This window comes from Macaca nemestrina, chromosome 9 (genome assembly GCF_043159975.1).
Source record: "Macaca nemestrina isolate mMacNem1 chromosome 9, mMacNem.hap1, whole genome shotgun sequence".
Lineage (NCBI taxonomy): Eukaryota > Metazoa > Chordata > Mammalia > Primates > Cercopithecidae > Macaca > Macaca nemestrina.
The window spans coordinates 22,170,343-22,178,873 of NC_092133.1; positions in this window are offsets into that span (position 1 = coordinate 22,170,343).

The window sequence follows — 8,531 nt, forward strand, 5'->3', positions numbered from 1 at the left end:
AACACCTGCTTTGGGACTGCTGAGGGAGGTGAGAGGAGAACGCGCTGTCTTACCTCCTAGATTTGTTGTTACAAGGACTTAATTGTCCATGTAAAAGTTAGCTACTTTGCTCCTATAATTTTTACGAGGAAGCAAAGGAAAAAGAGGGAAAATAAAACAAATGGGCTTCCCCAAGTGCAGATGGATGATTTTTGCAAGTCTCTTCAAAAAGGACAGCTGATGCGAACTGTGTCCCAAGCCTCCTCTCGCTGGAAACAGGAGGGAATTCTGTGGCTTACACGCAACCATATGTTGAGGATGTGAATATTGCTTCACACACTCTAGCAGTCAGTTTCGAAATGCATGAGGGCTTTTTTCCCTTTACAAATCAATAACTCATCAAGAAAAAAAAGCTATATGCACAAAAATGTTAATTAACAACATTATCAATACTAGCAAGAAGAAATTACAAGCAAGCTCTATGTGCAAAATTCTGGAAATTAAGTAAATTATGGTGCATGGACGATGATGAAGATAATGTATTCAGTGAAATGATAATTAGAAAGATTTTGTAGATACATAGAAAATCTTTAAGCTAAAGTGCCAAGTGAGAGAAAAATGACCAAATTATATGTGCATTGTGATTGCAACTATATCAGTATTACTATGTAGATGGGCATAGGCTGGAAGAGGAAAATAAAAAATGATAATACATAATAGTTATATAGAATTGGTTGAATTAAATGTAATCACTCTTTTTAAAAATTGTTTTTGAAAAGGCAAAAACATTTTTTAAATAATGGCTTGAAAACAAATAGCAGAAATGTGCATTTAAACGTTTAACATGCAGTTTAAATGTTTGAATCTAGAGACTGTGTCCTCAGTTCATCCTGGAGCTTGTTAATAAGGTAATATTCTACTTATAGAAGTGTTTAAATTCTCCAAATACTTACTTAGAAGGATGAAATTCAAACTATCTAGGAAGATGCTTCCAAAAAGAAAACACAAAGTCATTTAATTTTAGGATGAGAAGGTCTCAAACATATCGGTGGTAAGCTCCTGGTCTTACTGATGGAGGCTCAGCAGGACTGGAGACTTGGTCAGGGGCTAGGACTAGAACGGGGACAGACCTAGTGCGTAAGTCACCGAGGGTGACTGGGAGGGTGGATGGCTCTCTCCCTGGGTGTCTACAGCCCACTGAAAAGCCCAGCAAGGGCCAGAGCTCAGCCCTGCTCAGCGCTCAGTCAGAAGACACAAAGTGCACAGCTGGGCTCAGCGGTCCAGCTTTGGAAGAATAGGGCTGGACAATGTTCTGTTGCCCTTCCTATGTTTGCAAGTGGTCCTTTCTTTTCCCTGCCTAAGACTCTACTGGTCCTTGACCCACAGCTGAATCCTTGGAGTCAGCACACACTGCTCTGTTCCTAGAAAGCTTTCCTTCTTTTGCTTTAACAAAGCGTTGTCCTCACGTGGGCCACTGGCAGGACAGACAGGGACTTCTCTCGGGTCTGCCATGCTTTGCTTTCAGGGAGTTCTCACTCCAGTCCTGCTGGCCATACTGCATTTCCACCTCAGAGACATGAAGATGAAGGTTACTGTACAATGTGTTTGTTACTTACCCGGGACCACCAGGCTAATTAGTGGCAGAACCTGTTTTAAAACTAGGTTTGCTCAACTCTAAAACTTATATTCTTAACCACTATTTTGTAAGTGCTTTTTGCTATCAGTCAAAAAAATCAATTCAACCATACATTACATAAAAGAACATGTCAATATCAACTATACTAAATGTCTATTGAATTCAGGATATATAACACAATTTTTTTAATGTCCAAGGATTTGCTTTTTGTTTTGTCATATTTGTATTTGCTTCTGATTGACTGCTTTCCTCTTTAATAGAGCATGAGTGCATGTGGCTGTGGCTGGGCAGAGGTGGAATAATGTGGAAGGTATATTCCAGATCACAGAAGGCCCAGTTGTTTAGACTTTTTATGACTAATGATTGATGTAGACTCTTTAATCAAGATTTCAGGCTGGATGCAGTGGCTCACACCTGTAATCCCAGCTCTTTGCAAGGCCGAGGCAGGAGGATAGCTTGAGGATAGGAGTTCAAGACCAGCCTGTCCAATATAGTGAGACCCCATCTGTACAAAAACATTTTCAAATCAGGGGCAAGGACGAGAGGGGGTTGTGGCTATGTATCTCCTGAGAGGAAGGGTTTGGTATTAAAGAATCCTCTAAGCCTGTTTGATCCAGTTATCTTGCCCTACTGGGTCAGAGACCACCTTGATCTTAAACTTGACTTCCCTTAGGCCTACTACAAGTGAATTGTATCATCTAAGTTGCATTCAGATCCTGTCAATCATTGGAATTCTGATTTAAACCCCTTATTAATGTAAATTTTATTTTAAGAATTGGAAAAGAGGAAAATAACATAAGCTTGCATTAACAGGAGAAAACAATAATAATTTCATCTGCATGTAGGAGTTGTGTCTCAGATTCAATGAACTCTGGAATGAGATGGAAAATATTATAAATATGACTCCGAAAATTGAATAATCAGCTTTACACATGGTTCCAACTGTAATGGATGGAAAGACATAAATAAAATAAAAGGAATATTTGCTCTTAAACTTTTCTGAGACTCTCACCCTAAGAGTGAGCTTATCTCTCCAAACAATTGCTAATTGAACTGTGAAATAAGGAACACAACTCATAAATGTGAAGTTTCAAATTTTAAGTCAAATTAAACAAAATCCGGACACTTTTAAATTTGTAGGATTAATCTCCTGTCTTTCCTCTAATAACAAGTAAATTGAATCTGCAAAATCATGTTCAGTGTATGATTTTCAACTGTGTAATTACGGTTTAAAGATACATGTCTTCAATTTCTTCTGTTCCCTTTTGAAACTCAAATCCATTTCGAATCTTTTGTTAAAAAGCAATTTAGTTACAAGAGAATGGTTTCTTAGAGTTAGTAATTAAGTGTTATGTTTACAGAAAGGAAATAATGAAATACAATCTCATCCAAAAAGAACATTCTAAAACATTCCACTGAGTGCAAACACATGACCCTGCAGTGTCAGAGTTTCTTCTAGTGACACCACAAAAACTTCCTGAGCTATTTTCCAAGGAACTGAAAAGAAAGTCTGATTCCTCTGAATGATCTGTACCTTTTAGATGTGACAGTTGAGGTAATATTAAGCAACTCAATAGCAATTGTGAAAGTCAATATACAGTATTACAAGTTTATTACTTGATATTTGGCATTAGATCTTGACACTACGACATGCATTTTCTTCTTAGGCAGGAAATACCTGCAGGACATGAGTGCTTTCTGCACATTTGATATAGTTATAGATGTAGCAGGTTTAGTAAAGTAAAAGATGAATATTAGCTAATTAGCCATCATACATGCAGGGGGCACCTCCTGACCATGTGACAGGTACTCTGTCAAGAACTGCAGAAAATGCCAATCTGAATGAGATCAGACCCATTCTCATGAGTGTTCAGTCTGGTCAGAGAAATAAGAGAGTAAGGATTCTGATAAGCAAAGGAGAGAGGGCAGGGGAATTCCAGCGATGGGCAATAGGGTGGCAGGGGCAGAGATGGGGGCAGGACATAGGCTTGGGGGAGGAAATGCAAAGCATGTTTAGGAAAAAGGAAGACATATATAACATAATAATGATCATTATCATAATATTATATGCCAAGCACAATGCTAAATGTTTTACTTGCAAATATGTCTTGTAGGGTGGCCACCTCATCCCAGTTTGCCTGGGGCTTTTCTGTTTTACCACTGAAAGCTGTTTTAGTAGCTCAGGATGCCTCTCAGTCCTGGATGAACGGGGGATGGTTGGTCACCCCACATGTACTCCTTGCAAAATGACCTTATGAGATCTATTCTGTAATACTATCACCCTTATTTTACAGAAGAGGGGATGAAAGGTCAGAGCGGCAAGGAACTTATCCAAGATTGCATGGTTGCTAACACATGGGAGCTGAGAGTGAAAGAGCTCTTACCTACTAGTATCAGAGATGAATCCTGATTCTAGTGTCTGCAAGGCACAGTCCCAGTTAGCAAGATTTTTTTTTTTTTAAGAAAGTTGGTACAGAATCATAATGCAATAAAAATTCAAGGATTTCTCCTGTGAACATTTGGGAGTTATTGAAGATTTCTGAATAGAAGGACAATGTGGAAGCTTTCCTAATTTAGGATTGATGGCATCAATGCGGTTAGCACAAATCAAAGTTTTATCCAATCATTCTTCCTGTCTCTAGAAGTCTACAACCTCACCCCCTAGAGGTTACTCTCCCAAACCATTAGCAAACTACAGAAAGCATTTTGAAGATCAAAGAAATGTTCTCCTATTCCCAATCCATTTCAGGATTTTTTCCCTATTCATGTTAGTACTTTTCCTATGTTTCTCTCTATAGCAGAAACTGGAAATACTTGAAAGGTTATAAACAGCTTTGCTTAAGCATACTTCTTTTACAGTCTATCATGCCTCAAATCTCATTTCCTTCAGGAAATAACACATAGAAGAGGTGCTGGTTCTAGACTTCCCTCTAAGAGACGGGAGCAGAAGCAGAGCAAATCACTGTCGAATGGCACGAATTAGACTGTGTTTGTGTGCACACATCTTTTGTCATCTTACCAATTTCCTGTTTGTCTGCTTATTTCCTTTCACCAGTTTTTATTTTGAGCTGTTATGTAGTTTATTTAGTGGTGGGGAGAATAGGGATCTACACACCATATCTGTTAAGAGGTATGCCATTTGAGGTCACCATAATTCCATAGTCTCGTGCAAGATGGTCAAGTAAAGTCCATTGAGAGTGAAGGTGGTAATTTTCATGAAGTACCTTTCCCTGTCTGATTCAAGGGGACACATTATGCAGAAACCCAAAGCAGTGAGTCTTTGTGCTGGGAACATTAATTTAATTGCAATCCATAATGCTCCTGCCGAGTCACCAGGCCCATATATTCCCAATCTCCTGCTTGCTTGAAATTGAAATCATTCCCTTTGCAAAAACAAACCATCCTTCTCTGTGAGGTCCCATTACATGGCCAGAACTCCTTTCTGGGAGATTATTTGATGACAAATTATATCAAGAAATTAAACAGAAACCCCATTAGTAATGTTGACAATATTACACACACACATGAAATATTTAATGAAAATCTAGAGCTAGGGTGTTGAATTTGCACACAAACAACCTATGTAAGATGGATTTTCTCTGAATGCAAATGCAAATTTTATTTTCTAAAGACCTTTGCAAGTATGCAAGAGCTGTCTGCTTTTAGTCACAGGGAAACATCCATTTAGTAATCTCCTACCTCCAGTGATTCCACCCATAATGAGATATCCAGAGGTATTGTAGAAGTCCAGAAGCATTCAAAATATGGGAGCAGAAAGATGAAACCAGCTCAAATGGCTACTGCCATCTGCTAAGGAGTCAGACATATGAGTGGCCAAAAGAACCCTTACTCTTTAAAGGATGAGTGGACCTGGTCAAATGAAAAATGGGTTTCTGCTAGATCCTAGTATAGGCAACTGAAAGAATTAGTAAAAATAGCAACAGTTCATGCTCCTGCTTGGGGCACATCTCACCCTCTATCTTTAAAGTTGGACCTTTCCATACAGGTAAACAGAACAATACAGCATAGTGGTAATGTTGTTTACCACTGTATATTAAAATTATCTATGGACTTTAAAAATGTCCTCTCTGATTATAGCAGACCAATTAAATCAACATTGGGTTATGGGAGAACACAGATATCTATATATCTCTTAAGTACCTGCAGTCAGGGTCCTGTTGGGATATAGAAACCAGAAATAGAGAATTTAATTAGTCTTGACCAGTAATTGAGGAAAGCAGAAAGCAGCTACTACCTCTAACGCTGAGAGAAACAAAGGAAGAGGTTAGGGCTATTGAAACTTAGCAGCTAGAAGGAAGAGCCCTGCAGAGCTGAGACCACAGCCTCTGGGGTGTGCTGCCGACTGTTGCTGGTGTCTGAGCTCAGGGGAGGAACCCCCCAGAGCTGGATGGGACCTGTCTTCTGAGAAGACACTGGCTGGCTAGTGCTTATTTCTCAGAAACAACTGCTTCTGGGATTTTGGCAGACCTGCAAATTAAAATCAACTGCTGCTACCGGGACCAAAGATTGAAGAACCACTGCTAAGGTGACAGTAATAACAAAGAAAGCAAACAGAATGAGAAAAATTCCTTCTCCCTATTTCATCCTTCCAGTCTCTTCTAGCACCTGCTATTGGCAGAGCTGGTAAAGGAGAAATGCTGTTGGCAGAATCCCAGCCCGGGCATTACAGAGCAGAACATAAGAGGTAGGTCTGAAGTAAGAAACAAGCATTTAATAATGAGCATTGGCTCCCCAGGTGATTATGTTGTGCAGGCAGAGTTGAGAACCACTGCCTATGGAAAGCTACAATTCAGAACTCTTCTCAGGTATTACTGGGTGTTTTTGCTTTGTCCAAGTCCCCCAGACTTGGTTCAGTTTTCCCATTATCGGCCTGCTCTTTCAGGCTCTGTGTCTGCTTTTGGTCTCTTGACTTTTGGATTCCCACAGTTATGACTTACATCTAGCCCATGGGCTTCTCAGCTTTAAAGAATTTACTCTCATTGGCCCTACAGGACCCAAGCCTAGGCAATTAGAGTAGAGGGGTTGGACTTTGATGTCCATGGAGTTTGTTTTGGCTCATAATTCCAAGGACCATATTTCCCTTGGACCGGCCAACTCTGGTGGTCACTGATGGATCTGTGCTGATGACCAGCCCCAATAGTTGTCTGCTGCCCTTGGTTTGCTGAGAACCCAAACAGGAAAAATCTATTACCCCTATGAGGTGTGGCCAAAATGAAAACATCGGCTTTCATGCCTCTTTGTTTTTGTTCTTTGGAGAGACTGATTGGGTTATTTTCTTAGCTGTAGACTTCATCACTTAAAATACCCAACCAGTTAGATCAGAAGAGAAACAAAGCTAATCCATTTTCTCTTGAAGATCTCCCACATATAATGAGACACTCTAAATCCTCATTCAGATCATTTCAATGGATATCAGTAGGCTCCAGTGTTCATTTAACAAATATATATTGAGCTCCTACTAGGATCTGGGCAATGTCCTAGGCACCAGAGGAATAGCAATGCACAAAGCAAAGTAATTGCTCTCATGGAGGTCATATTCTACCTAAGGAAAGAGACAATAATAAATAAGCAAACCTATAATATACCAGATGTAGTTGGGTAGTTCAAGCTTACAAGTTCTCATGAAGTTGTCAAGCTGTTAACTAGGATAACAGTCTCATCTGAAGGCTCATCTGGGGCTGGAGGATCTGCTCCCAAGTTAACTCACGTGGTGTTGTCACAAAGTTTTGTTTCTAAATCATGTGGACCTCTCCAGAGAGCTCCTCATGACTTGGCAGCTGAGTTCCGCTAGAGTGAGTGATCCAAGAGAAACTGATCAAGATGAAAGCCACAGTTATTATTTCTAACCTAAGCTTGGAAGTGACATACCATTGCTTCTGTCATATTCTGTTGGTCATAATGGATCAAATGTGAAAGAGGACAACAAAGCAGCCTGAATACCAGGGTTTGGGGATCACTCAGGCTGTCTCAGCTGCCCTATATGGTAATAAGTGCTATGAAGGAAACAAAACAGGGTGAAGAGATAGGGAGGGCAGAGGTTTGGGGTGACTATTGCTCTTGACACAGAAGGTCACAGAAGACTTCACTCAGGCACAAAACAGAGGCCTGAAGAAAGTGAGGGAGTAGCTTCAAGGCTTGCCTTTTAAAGGACTCTACCTAGGGGTTAGCTTTTGTGGGAAATCATCCCTCAGCTCCTGCCCTACCCATCAATCTCACTAAGAACCCCTACTATGCTCTCCCAGAGCATCTACACTTACTCTCTGAAAGCTGTCATCACACTGCCACATCATCTTTCTTCCTTCAACATTAGAGAGTGAGTTCTTCAGTGTCATGGACAATGTTTGATTCATCTTTGTATCCTCAGTAAAAGGTCAGTAATTTTAGATGAGTGAATGAAATAATTAATTTACCTTCTCTGCAGTCTTTTTAAGGAACTTAGAACAAACTACTATTTAACAGTTTGTTAAATTAAGTATTAGTTATGCTTTGTTTAAAGCAAAAACTGTAGATATAGATTTATATAGCCACTTTAAACACATAAATCTACTCTTCTGCCCTGTCAATGGCATTGCCTATAGATACTGTTTATGAAGTACCAAATGGAACAAAAATATGTGGTAACTTATTGAATGAAAATGTTTTGTGAGAAAAATATTTTTGTTCCCATGCAGCAACGTTTCTATTAAATTGTTTCTAAATATGTAAAAAGAAAAAACAAAAACTCAGAGTCGCAGCAGAATACCCTGAGGAGCCTAAAAAGCATGAAAACAGCAATATTATTTTGATAATGAAAAACAGATATGAATGATATTATTTCTTCATATTCTGTTTTGGGAGGAGCTGATTTTTTGCTTTTAATATATGTCCCTTGCACAATAAATCCAATGCTGTGACT